Here is a 12,318-nt window from a genome sequence, read left to right on the forward strand (position 1 = left end):
GTTTAAACTGTTGGAAGAAGCGGCTTTAAGAAAAAGTAAGTTTTGTTTTCTTCTCCTTAATGTTGTCTTTGCATTTCTAATTTTTTTTTAAGTGCAGGAGATTCTTATAAACTTTCTCATGGCTACTTAAAGGAAACTTTGTGGTGACTTGGTTTTACTTGGCAAGCAAGTATATATCTTGAAGTTTCTTAGAAACTTTTTAAAAGGCATTTGAGCCAGCAGTTATCAAACTTTATATGCTGAGCTTTTCAGATTTCTCAATTTGATGCCATGTGTATAAAGGCAACGTAGTAGCCAGATAACTCTTTTGCGTTGTCTCCTGAGTTCTGAAAATTGTCTATAATTGGAGATACAACTTCATTGTATTCATAAAAAAGGGAATGACTTGATTCTGGGGTTTTAATTGGCTTAATTTATTTGAATGACTAACTTTATCACTAAGGATATTTTATGGCTGGATTTATATATCCAGAGCACAATTTAAAGTCATTTACAGATTTTGAGTTAGTGAGATTCCTGCTATTAAAAAAAAGAAAAACTGCCTATTTTTCACAAGCAGGCATAAAGACAATTCCTAATGTTAGGCTTTCTAAGATTGAATTAAAATGTCTGTGTGCCTGACCCATGTGTAATATGCTGAATGAATCTAAAGCACTGCTTCTTGAAACAGATAGTATTATGAAAGCAGAAGTATGCTTCCCATATGTGTTTATACTTTTTCCCTCTCTAATCAGATTCTTTTTGGTGTCTGTTATCCATTTGAAAACCAAATGTAACTCAACTTGTCAATTTGGGTTTTGGAAATGTGGGAACCAAAAAGAATCATTAATAAAATGTGTAATTCTTATAAATAAAATGTAACAAGTCATTTTAGCTGTCATTTCACATTCACAATATTATCATGTATAGGTTCTAGGATTTTTATTAGCAACATATATGGGTTAAAATTTAGCACAAACAATTGCAGATATACACATCGCACAGGATATTTCTTAACATATTTGTTATGATATGTGCCTAAAGCCATAATCCAAACTGCTTGGTGGGAAAGGTAAACTCTGACATCTGTTTTCTACACTTGTTCTATTTATTCCCATGTGTTGTCATTAGCTGCCAATTCCGGGACTGTTCTACCTAAATAAGAGCAGCAGATTTGTGCTTTAATGTAACATCACCTCACTGACAAGTCTACCTCTTATTTTTATTATATTTGCCAACAACATTCTGAGTAAAGTTGGATTAGTTTGGGTTGCTTAAGCAAGGCTAGCAACTTTCTACTATAATATTAAAAATAAAAATTTTTCTAGAACATGCTGCATAAGCTTAGATTTGTTTTTTCACATTTTCAATCTAGGAAATGACCTCTTTAGAATTGAAAACCAAATACTTGGGTTCACGTGGAAAGTTCTGAATCAGATGTCAGTTAAACAACCTTATATTTCCACGTTCTTGTAATTCTCTTTATCCTTTCTGATTGTCATCATTTTTCTTGGTTACCTTTTGGCCCCCTGGAAGGAACTGTGAATAGGAAGGGAAGGAGAAGGAGGATACGGGACTCCTTCCTGCCACAACAGCTCAAATCCCTCCAAAATTATCAGCTTGAGCACTATCTCCACAATAGACTTGGGATCACAGATTCTCTTAACAATCTGAGAATCAATGGACATGTCTCAGAAGAAAAAAGGCACATGGTATATAGACTTTTTATCCTTAACATTTCTGGGGTTGATATACTCTTGAAACCTGTTCTTGAGTATTCTTGAGGTGTCCTGATTATAAACTACTATTCTCTATGAAACTTGGAGTTGGGTTTATGCAATCTTTAAACGGATTAAGGTGGAAGTATGTCTGACTCTCTCAATTTACCCAAGGACAGGAAAGGTTAAGGCAAAGATTTTAGCTGAAGATGACATTTAAGGGTTAATTTTTGAAGTAGATACATAGTTAATCCATAGTCATACTTGTTCTGGACAGCATGTCCACTGATATAAAAATGGAAGATTCAAATATCAGAAGTTTCTTCTGTGGAGACTAATGCTTAGAAAGGAAAGGTGATAGGACTAAGCCTCTAGAGACCCCAGAATGTGGAACAGGTGACTGAAGGGGGACCTACCTATTCTCTGGCCATTCTCCCAAATCCCCATACTGACCTATTGGTAGATTGGGGCATAAAAGGAAAGATCTAAACCAGTGCCCATTATCTCATATCTTCTACTTCAGGGTTCACGGACTTTAATCTTTCCTTCTTTATTGGCTCCTCTCATCATCATATACTTCTGCACACAGTATATCATCTATGAGGACTTGTCTAATCATTGCCCAGAAAGGGTTCGGCAGGGCAAAGTCTGGATGGCTCCTTCCAGCTGGTTTATAGATTGTGCGATGTCCTCTGAGTTGCTCCCTCTTGACAACTGAACTCGCACAGTGTGATAACCTAGTGATTGCACTGTTTTCATCAGTCACGTTTTTACAAATGGGTAGACTCATTCATCGGAGAAGGCGATGGCACCCCACTCCAGTACTCTTGCCTGGAAAATCCCATGGATGGAGGAGCCTGGTAGGCTGCAGTCCATGGGGTCTCGAAGAGTCGGACATGACTGAGCAACTTCCTTTTCACTTTTCATTTTCATGCATTGGAGAAAGAAATGGAAATCTAATCCAGTGTTCTTGCCTGGAGAATCCCAGGGACAGGAGAGCCTGGTGGGCTGCCGTCTATGGGGTCACACAGAGTCGGACACGACTGAAGTGACTTAGCAAAAGCACAAAATCATCATTTAAGCATATTCAAATCCCCCGTCTTGAAAAGCTTCTGCTTCATTATCAAGCTTTTCCAGTTTACCCTCATTCCTAAGCTTTATAGATCAATGTCCTGAAAGTATTGTCTACACTCTGTAAAGAATCCCCATTTTCTTAGCCCTCACTTCTCAATCTATTGCTGTCTGGCTTTGATCCTCATCAGTTTTCCCCAGCTCTCACTGAGCTGATCAATCGCTAGTGTATTGCTAAATCCAGCAGAAATTTCTTATTCTCTTCTTACTGTTTCAGAACCATTTTACCTTAGTCTCCACTTTTCCCATCTTGAAACACTCTTTACCCAGAGCTTCCATCATGTCCAACTCCTAGTTTTCCTCCCACCTCTAAGACCACTACACTCAGTCAGTTTCACAGATTCTTCTTCCTCTTTCCTTTATCCTAGACTTCTTTTCTCTTTCTGAGCAATGTCACAGCTTCAGTTACAGTCTATTCTATATGCTTAGGTGTCTGAAATCTTTATGTCCCGCTAAGATATCTTTCCTGAGCAACAAACCTCTATGTCTGATTGTCTGCTGAATATAGGACTTCCCAGAGCAGGTGTAGACCTTAGTGAATACAATGGAGTAAATGCAGGGACATGAAGGGCAAGCCAGGTAGAATTTTGACCTAGAATTTGCCCTGGGATCCCTTTCAAAATGTCCAAGGAATTTATGTGGTTTCCTCACTCACTCTTTGGACCTGACTGAATAGCTCTCCTTGACTTTCCCACAGTCCTCTCAAGTCTCATTTTAATCTAAAAGTAAACTCATCAACCAACTGCCTCCCATACTTTCCACCCTCTTCCCCCAAGTATCCTCGTACAGAAAATGACACCATGATACAACCAGTTGCTCAAGCCAGAAACTGGAGGTGAACTGACTCCACCTCTCCCTCAATTTATATACCCAAAGAATCTCCAAATTCTGTTCACACTACCTCATCCACTCACCAGCTTCCCTCCTTCATCACTGCCATCGCCCTATTTCAGGCTGCCATCCTCCTTTATTTGGTGAACAGTAGTCCTTTCATGGGTCTCCCTGACTCCAGAATTGCCTTCTTTGGCTTCACTCCCCATACTGAAGCCAGAGTGATTGATGTGAAACTATTGGTCTAAAAATAGATTTGATTTTGACCATCTCTTACTTCAAGCCTTTTCCTTACTCTCCACTGGCCTTAGGATAATGTCCAGATTCCTTCTCAAAGTTAAAGAGAAGCAGCAGAGTTCAGTGGGCTACAGCAGAAGTTCCAAAACTTTAAAGTGCTCAGGAACCACCTTGTTAAAATGTCTATTCTGATTCTGTAGGTCTGGGTTGGTGCCTCAGTTGTTGCATTTTTAACAAGTTCCCAGGTGATACTGATAATATTGGTTCATGGACCGTACTTTTCATGCTAGATTGGCTGGAGCTCAAGTCTCTGTTGTATTCCTCACTAAATCTGATAACTTAGAAGAGTCACTTAGTGTGCACACGTGTGTGTGTGTGTGTGTGTGTGTGTGTGTGTGTGTTATTGTCCTTGTATATGAAATGAAGATCATGACAGTATAAAATTTTCTTAGGTTTAAAATGAGGAATAAATGTGTTATATTAAAATTACAACAGTGTCTGGCACAGAATAAGTATTAAGCACAAGTTATTTTTCTTACTAGTTAAGACTGAACTGGAGAAGGAAATGGCAACCCACTCCAGTATTCTTGCCTAGAAAATCCCATGGACAGAGCAATCTGGAGGACTACAGTTCATGGAGTTGCAAAGAATTGGACACGACTGAGCAACTGAGCCCTGAGCACAAGACCCTGAATAACTTAGCCTCTATAGTCTTCTCCAAAACAGTTTTTACTGTTGCACTGACGGGCACACCCAGGCATGCACACATGTGCGCACACACACACACATAACACACAAATAACACACTCTACTTCTCAGTCACAGCAAATGACCTTCAGCAAAGTAGGAATTGAGCAAATGCCTCTTTTCTGCCAGGCCTCCATGGGCACTTCTCCACAGAGCTCTCTGCCCACAGACCTAACTCACCTTAGTCATATCCAGGTGCTCCTTTCTCTGGAAAGAACTTACAGACCACCCTCCTCCCAAATCTATGTTTGGTACCACTTCTTCATATTCTCAAACTGCCAATGTACCCTCTTGGGCTCACATTATAGTCTCATTTATTTCTCTTCTATAAGACTGTATGCTTCATTAGAGCAAGGGACTACGGCAATTACTGCTGAATTTCTAGCATTCTACACTCTGTTGCAAGTTTCTGATGATCAGTAAGAAAGAATGCATTTTATAGACACATTTTCAAAGACCATAAAATGAGACATGGAGACAGGGAACAAAGATTTAAGATCTGATGTAATAGAATGAGCTTCTCTGCAAATGCTGCCTCTGGGTTGCACTGTTAACCCACTGGAAAGGGGTGGGGGGAGTTTTAAATTCATTAAATAAATATGCAAGGCTAAAAAGTCAGTGCAAGAGTGATAGTGTGATACAGAGGAAAGAGTCAAAGCTTTGAAGTCTGGTCCATGTTAAGTCCTCTGTGAACTTGAGCAAATTAGTTCGCCTCAATTCCTTAAATGGAATAAAAATACCCATCTTGTAGAATTTTGTTTTAGAACTATGCTACCTGTAAATTCTGCTTATACAATTCTGCTGCTCCTGGACCTTAAGATTTTCCTTTGCTTATTCATTTTGCCAGAGCAGAATTATCAATGGACCTTGAGTTTTATTTTGCAGTAGACCATTTGGATGTATCAGGTTCTCCCCTCTCATTATTTAAGAATACACTTTAGGTTTTATTTTCAATTTAATTGCAATGAGAACATGCACTGTAGACGATGGGGAAATCAGCTTCTGGGATTCTTGCTTTCCAGCTTGATTCTGTTCTCTTTAAAGATCTTTTATATTTAATTATTCTTGCTGACAATTTAAGTAAAATGCCATTATCATGCAATTCCTAATACTTTTTAAAAGTCTATTAATAGCTGTCCTGGTCAAGGTATCAAACAATTTATCATTTTCCTGACAGAGTCAAAAAGTCATGTTCATTCCTTCGTGTATTCACTTTCATTCAAGTAAAGTCAGTATAGTATTAATATCTATAAAAATATTGGTCAAGGTTATCATGAATCTCTCCACTGTGCTGATAACCATTTCATGGGTGAACAAGGAGATGCCTATGATAAATTTTGACCAAGGCTTCTCAGTATAGAACAATGCTTTGACTTTATGTAAAAATTTTTTCTTCACATTAAATTCAGCATTTCTTTAGCAGTTCACAGATGTAATTCGCATGCAGGGAGAAAAAATGCATCTGACACCAAGCTATCATGTCACCTAAATGAAGTTGTAAAAATTATTTCTGGCCTTGTAATTACAATCATTCTATTAATTTGATGCCTTAAACATTTCTACACTTACACTATTACAGAAGATTCTAATCACTGAGTTTTTTTTTTATAAAATGTATTACTACAATCTAATTTTGTTCAATATTTTTCCTTATTTTCAAAGTGTATATTATGCATTGTACAATTTAAAAAGTAATGAACAGTAAAAAATCTTTTTAAAAATCTGTAACATTAATCAATAATTTTAACATTTGAGTATATTTTCTTCTAAACTTGTTTTCTACTCTTCAAAAATATTTATGTGGTCAAGATCACATTGATTATTTAATTCCTACTTTTTTTCCATTTAAAGCAATATTAGGAGCATTTTGCCATGTCATTAAGTAATTTTCCAAACACCATATTAATAATTTCTAGTGTTATTTTAATACTCTTGCCTGGAAAATCCCATGGAAGGAGGAGCCTGGAAGGCTGCAGTCCATGGGGTCACTGAGGGTTGGACACAACTGAGCGACTTCACTTTCACTTTTTACTTTCATGTATTGGAGAAGGACATGGCAACCCACTCCAGTGTTCTTGCCTGGAGAATCCCAGGGACGGGGGAGCCTGGTAGGTTGCCGTCTATGGGGTCACACAGAGTCGGACACGACTGAAGTGACTTAGCAGCAGTAGCAGCAGCAGTGTTATTTTAAAAGTCATTTAGTAAATAATTTTATATTTTTTAAGCAGTGTGCAGAAGTTCTTTTCAAACTCTCCAGGTTCGATGCATGATACTGGATGCTTGGGGCTGGTGCACTGGGACGACCCAGAGGGATGGTATGGGGAGGGAGGAGGGAGGAGGGTTCGGGATGGGGAACGCATGTATACCTGTGGCAGATTCATTTCGATATTTGGCAAAACTAATACAATATTGAAAAGCTTAAAAATAAAATAAAATTTTTAAAAAATCTACAAAAAAAATAAAAAAACACTCAACAAAATATAACAAAAAACACAAAATGTATTTTATGTTTTCTGTAAATGGAAAAGACAGTAAATATTTTAGATTTCAAAAACTATTCAACTCTGCAGTGAGAGTGCAAAAGTAGCTACAGACTGTAAATGAAAGAGGCTGTGTTTCAATAAAACTTTATAGACCCTGAAAATTGAATGTCATGTAATTTCACGTATCAAAAAAGTTATTCTTCTTTTGATTTTCTTTGATCACTTAAAAATGCAAAAGCTATGTTTAGGCCTCAAGCCATGAAAACACAGATTGTGGCTGGATTTTTGTTCTTGAGATGGAGTTGGCAACCTGAACTCAGCAGCCTAATACCAAGAACCTTGGCTTCAGCAAGTTTGAAAAAGTTCCATGAACACAAAAATGTGAATATATTCTTAAGGAGAGGTAAATAATTTTTTTTAGGTGCTAAGATATTCTTTTGAAAGGATCAAATATTTGTCTTTATTTAAGTAAAGTAGTATTTATCTTTTTTTTTTCAAAAAAATTTTTTTTTAAACTTTACAATATTGTATTGGTTTTGCCAAATATCAAAATGAATCCGCCACAGGTATACATGTATTCCCCATTCTGAACCCTCCTCCCTCCTCCCTCCCCAAACCCTCCCTCTGGGTCGTCCCAGTGCACCAGCCCCAAGCATCCAGTATCGTGCATCGAACCTGGACTGGTGACTCGTTTCATACATGATATTATACATGTTTCAACGTCATTCTCCCAAGTCTTCCCACCCTCTCCCTCTCCCACAGAGTTCATAAGATTGTTCTATACTTCAGTGTCTCTTTTGCTGTCTTGTATACAGGGTTATTGTTACCATCTTTCTAAATTCCATATATATACGTTAGTATACTGTATTGGTGTTTTTCTTTCTGGCTTACTTCACTCTGTATAATAGACTCCAGTTTCATCCACCTCATTAGAACTGATTCAAATGTATTTTTTTAATGGCTGAATAATACTCCATTCTTTAGCTAAAAATGTTTAAAAATTACTGCTGTAGATAATAGACCCAAAAGCACTTTGTAAACCACATGTGTGTTAGTCGCTCAGTCGTGTCCAACTCTTTGTGACCCTATGGACTGTAGCCCGCCAGGTTCCTCTGTCCATGGGATTTCCCAGGCAAGAATACTGGAGTGGGTTGCCATTCCCTTCTCCAGGAGATCTTCCCAACCCAGGGATCAAACCTGGGTCTCCCGTATTGTGGGCAGATTCTTTACTGTCTGAGCCACCAGGGAAGCCCTTGTAAACCACAAATCATTATTAAAATATCTATTAGTACTTTGCTTATGATACTTTTCATTCAGACACCAAGTGATCTGAAAAAAATTGATTAATGAAAATAAATGTAGGCATTATCAGAATTCAATCTGAAAAACTGATACTCAAAATTCAAAAATCTTATAAACTGTAACCTAAAGAGGGACTAGATAACAATTACTAAAGACATTTAAAATAGAATTAATGGTTATTCTAATCGAGGTAATTAAAATATTTATTGTTTTTTGACTGAGTCAAGAACTTAGAAACACTATTCATTCGTTAACTTTGTTTTTGTTAAGTTTTAAACTCCAAAGTTAAAATAATCAGAGAATCCTAATTTACCATTCTGATTAATAAAAACTAGCCTGTGTATGGAGAAGGCAATGGCAACCCACTCCAGTACTCTTGCCTGGAAAATCCCATGGATGGAGGAGCCTGGTAGGCTGCAGTGCATGGGGTTGCTAGGAGTTGGACGTGACTGAGCAACTTCACTTTCACTTTTCACTTTCACTTTCATGCATTGGAGAAGGAAATGGCAACCCACTCCAGTGTTCTTGCCTGGAGAATCCCAGGGACGGGGAAGCCTGGTGGTCTGCCGTCTATGGGGTTGCACAGAGTCGGACACGACTAAAGTGACTTAGCAGCAGCAGCGTGTGTGTGTGTGTGTGTGTGTGTGTGTATTGTCTTTTCTCCTCTCCTGCCACATGCATATGCACACAGCACAACAAAAGGACTTAGGAATAAAGCCACCTTTATTGGAATGTATGTATGGATTTGAAAGTCCCACTTACTCATGAACCTCTCCTTTCAGAGTTCTAGGACAATTGTGAAATAGATACAGTGTCATATATGAATCAATTTATCATCAATGTTTTTATTGTTAAGGCTGGGTTGGAAAACAGAGCTATTCCCTGAGACTGTGCCTCCCAGCCTGAACTGAGCTTATTTGCAGAGAGGTAGAGAACTTGGATTCAGTGCTCCTTCCTGTGGCTGGGTGGCTGCAGTGGGCTCCCTCCAGAAGAGCAGAGTTTAGGGCTATGCCTTGGCAAATCCCACTGGAGGGAAGTGGGAGACACTTGAGTGGGGTCCTTTGCCCAGTTGCTTCTCAGTTAAGTGACTCCCCAGGTAGAACAGAATCAGCAAGTGAAGGGACAAACATTTCACCTCCAAAACTTTCCAAAGACAAATTCCTTTACATGGCCAGTATAGAAATCTGAGAGAAATGAGAGATTCCTTAATATGATTTTTAATTCAAAAAATATTCCTGCTTCTTTGTATAAATGTAAGCTCTGCCAGAATTCCAATAAGGATGATGCTATTAAAGTGTTGCACTCAATATGTCAGTAAATCTAGAAGACTCAGCAGTGGCCACAGGACTGGAAACGGTCAATCCTCATCCCAATTCCCGAGAGAGTACTAAAGAATGTTCAAACCATAGGACAGTTGTACTCGTCTCCTATGCTAGTAAGGTCATGCTTAAAATCTTGCATGCTAGGCTTCAGCATTACTCAAACCAAGAACTTCTAGATGTCCAAGTTAGGTTTAGAAAACGAAGAGGAACCAGAGATCAAATTGCCAACATTTGCTGGATCATAGAGAAAGAAGGGAATTTCAGAAAAACATCTACCTGTTTCATCAACTACACTAAAGCCTTTGACTGTGTGGATCATAACAAACCGTGGAAAGCTCTTAAAGAGATGGGAATACCAGACCACCTTATCTGTCTTCTGAGAAAGCTGTATGTGGGTCAAGAAGCAAGTTAGAATGTTGTATGGAAAAACTGGTTCAGGATTGAGAAAGGAGTATGACAGGGCTGTCTGCTGTCATTCGGCTTATACCTATACGCTAAGCACATCATGAGAAATGCTGGGCAGGATGAGTTACAAGCTGGAATCAAGACAGGTGCAAGAAACATCAACAACCTCAGATATGTGGATGATATCACTCTAAAGGCAGAAAGTGAAGAGGAACTAAAGAGCCTCTTGATGAGGGTGAAGGAGGAGAATGAAAGAGCTGGCTTAAAACTAAATGTTAAAAAACTAAGATCATGTCATCTGGCCCCATTCAGTTCAGTTCAGTTCAGTCGTACTTCAGAAAGAGGAAAAGGTGGAAGTAGTGACAGATTTCCTCTTCTTGGGCTCCAACATCACTGTGGGTGGTGACTGTAGCCATGAAATCAGAAGACAGTTGCTTCTTGGCAGGAAAGTTATGACAAACCCAGACAGTGTGGTGAAAAGCAGAGACATTGCTCTGCTGACAAAGGTCCATATAGTCAAGGCTGTGGTCTTCCCAATAGCTATGTATTGGTGTGAGAGCTGGACTGTAAAGAATGCTGAGAGCCAAAGAATTGATACCTTCAAACTCTGGTGTTGAGAAGACTCCTGAGAGTCCCTTGGACTGCAAGGAGATCAAGCCAATCAATCTTAAGGGAAATCAACTCTGAATACTCCTTGGAAGGACTGATGCTGAAGCTGAAGCGCCAGCAATTTGGTCACCTGATGCCAACAGCTGACATTGGAAAAGTCCTTGATGCTGGGAAAGATTGAGGGCAGAAGGAGAAGAGGGCGTTAGAGGTTGAGATGACTGGATGGCTTCACTGATGCAATGAACAGGAACTTGGGCAAACTTCAGGAGATGGTGAGGGACAGGGAGGCCTGGCCTACAGCAAGCAGTCCATGGGGTTGCAAAGAGTCAGACACAACTTGGCGACTGAACAACAGTAACAATTGTAATTTTAGTTTAGTATAAATTTAAGTCATCAATGTAAATTGTTGAAATGCCAAATAAGAGAGATTTTCAGTTGAAGGTATATGTCCCAGGCCTGCTTAACAGTATGGTCTTCAGTTGACCAAGAAGAAAACAGTAGGCTAAAATTATTCATAGCGATGTGTAGCTGAGTTTTGAAAGTTCTGACGTGTAACAGTAAGTGCACCTATCCAGGTATGGACTACCCTCCAAGTGTGGTCCCTCTACAGCTGTAGCAATGATCTCTGGCCTAGTCCACACCCCCACCTACTGCTTCCCTCACAGCTGTGTGGAGTCCTTGCTGCTTCTCCCCACCTTTACTTAAAGACTCGTTTTTATTCCACCTTCAAGCTACAGATCTAAACATGCACATGGGTGCCCAGTTGTGTCCGACTCTTTGCAACCCCATGAACTGTAGCCTGCCAGGCTCCTCTGTCCATTGGATTCTCCAGGCAAGAATACTGAAATAGATTGTCATTTCCTCCTCCAGGGAATTTTCCCTACCCAGGGATGGAAACTGCATCTCCTGCATTGGAAGGCAGATTCTTTACCACTGAGTTACAGCTCTGGAAGAAGCTTTAACTGACATTTTCTAGAAATTTCCTAATTCCAGGGCATCCTGTGCCTACATCCAAGTATGTCCAGATGCCCTCTCCTTTCTCCTTTCACTGCCTCTTATCCACAACATTTAGTGAGTGACCAGCTCGTGTTGATAATATGCTAGACACGAGCTAGTTTGGGGCCAACATAGCATCTGTCCTGCCTGAAGCTCCGCTGAGCAGGAAGGACAATTAACTAGGGCTGTGGTGCACAGTGTGTGCTGACATACGGAGAGCCATGGAGTTTTAGAGCCAGGACTCTGGTCTGGTGGCAGAGGGATGGAGTAAAGTGCTTATTTGTAAGTCTCTCCCATGCCAGAGTAGAAGTTTTTCACAAGGAGAGACCCCGTTTTACCTTCACTGCCAAGCACTATGTTAGGCACTCAAGAGCTCTTTGTGAAAACTATAGAAATAAAGTTCACCATGTTCAGAGAACCATTTGATGTTGTTGGGTTTAAAATTGAAGAAATCAGGTCAACACAGATGCCAGAGTTTGAAAGGTCTGAAACTCTATGCTAAAGAACTTAGACCAGGGATAGGTCACAGAGAGCAATGTGATTCAAAGACAGTCATTT

The 12,318-nt window shown here is 39.4% G+C and overlaps 1 protein-coding gene across 1 annotated transcript in view; it reads left to right on the forward strand.

The window, feature by feature from the left end:
• Positions 1 to 12,318, forward strand: part of FHL5 (four and a half LIM domains 5) — a 52,693-nt gene that overhangs the window by 293 nt on the left and 40,082 nt on the right. The window contains exon 2 of the mRNA XM_010834728.1: positions 1 to 35. This exon is cut by the window's left edge and continues 1 nt beyond it. The gene's annotated coding sequence lies outside the window, so the exon portion shown is untranslated. The remainder of the gene's footprint in view (positions 36 to 12,318) is intronic.

Source organism: Bison bison, unplaced genomic scaffold, assembly GCF_000754665.1.
Source record: "Bison bison bison isolate TAMUID 2011002044 unplaced genomic scaffold, Bison_UMD1.0 scf7180017864035, whole genome shotgun sequence".
Classification (NCBI taxonomy): Eukaryota; Metazoa; Chordata; class Mammalia; order Artiodactyla; family Bovidae; genus Bison; species Bison bison.